General features: G+C 37.0%; 1 protein-coding gene across 1 annotated transcript in view; it reads left to right on the forward strand.

Annotated features, from left to right (window-relative positions):
- The window catches only part of ENTPD3 (ectonucleoside triphosphate diphosphohydrolase 3), a 50,396-nt gene that overhangs the window by 47,000 nt on the left and 1,987 nt on the right, over nt 1-1,409 (forward strand). The window lies entirely within an intron of this gene.

A 1,409-nucleotide genomic window follows, 5' to 3' on the forward strand; every position in this document is an offset into this window, starting at 1 on the left:
TCATCATAGCTCGCTGCAGCCTCAAACTCTTGGGCTCAAGCAATCCTCCTGCCTCTGCTTCCCTAGTAGCTGGGAGTACAGGTGTGCCCACTGCAACTGGCTAATTTTTCTATTTTTAGTAGAGACGGGTCTCACTCTTGCTCAGGCTGGTCTCAAATTCCTGAGCTCAAACAATCTTCCCACCTCAGGCTCCCAGAGTGCCAGGATTACAGGGGTGAGCCACAGCTCCCAGCCAGAAATCTTTTTTAATGTGGACATTATTATTAGCGATACATACTGAACTATTTATGGACACATTGATAAAATGTCTGGGATTTGCTTCAAAATAATCTTGTTTGGTGAGTACATTTACATTTTCTCATATAACAGCTGCTAGGCACATGCAGCTATTGAGTTAGTCCAATCGAGATATGCTGTAAATGTAAAATATACGCTGGACATCAAAACTGCAATGAGGTATCATCTCATCCCAGTTAAAACGGCTTTTATCAAAAAGACAGGCAATATTGAATGCTGGTGAGGATGTAGAGAAAGGGAAACCCTCATACACTGTTGGTGGGAATGTAAATTAGTGCAACCTCTATGATGAACAGTATGGAGGATCCTCAAAAAACTAAAAATAGAACTACCATATGACCCAGCAATCCCATTGCTGGTTATATATCCAAAGGAGGAGAATTCAACATATTGAAAAGATATCCGCACTCCCATGTTTATTGTAGCACTATTAACAATAGCCAAGATATGGAATCAACCTAAGTGTCCATCAAGGGATGAATGGATAAAAAAAATTATGGTACATATACACAGTGGAATATTATAGAGCCACAAAAAAGAATGAAGTCCTACCATTTGCAACAACACAGATGGAACTGGAGAACATTATGTTAAGTGAAATAAGCCAAGCACAGAAAGACAACTCTCTCAAGTTCTCACTCATATGTGGGAGCTAAATATTAAAAACAATTGATCTCATGGAGACAGATAGTAGAATAACAGTTGCCAGAGATGGGGAAGGGTATTGGGGAGGAGGAGACAAAGTGGGGATTGTTAATGGGTGCAAAAATACAGTTAAATTGATAGAATGAATAATATTTGATAGCACAACAAAGTGACTATAATTAATAAGTTTGGGTATACTTTAAAATAACTAAAGGAATGGAATTGGGACGTTCCTAACACAAAGAAATGATAAATGCCTGAAGATGATGGATAGCGCAATTACCCTGATTGATTAATTCACAATGTATGCCCGTATCAAAATATCACATGTGACCTATAAAGATACACAACTATTTTGTACCCATAATAATCAAAAATAAAAAATTTAAAAGTACATATCCACTGGATTTCAAAAACTTAGTACCAAAAAAATAAAATGTATCATTAATAAGTTGGAAATTATTGGA

Source organism: Propithecus coquereli, unplaced genomic scaffold (assembly GCF_000956105.1).
Source record: "Propithecus coquereli isolate 6110/MARCELLA unplaced genomic scaffold, Pcoq_1.0 Scaffold1, whole genome shotgun sequence".
In the NCBI taxonomy this organism is placed as follows: Eukaryota; Metazoa; Chordata; class Mammalia; order Primates; family Indriidae; genus Propithecus; species Propithecus coquereli.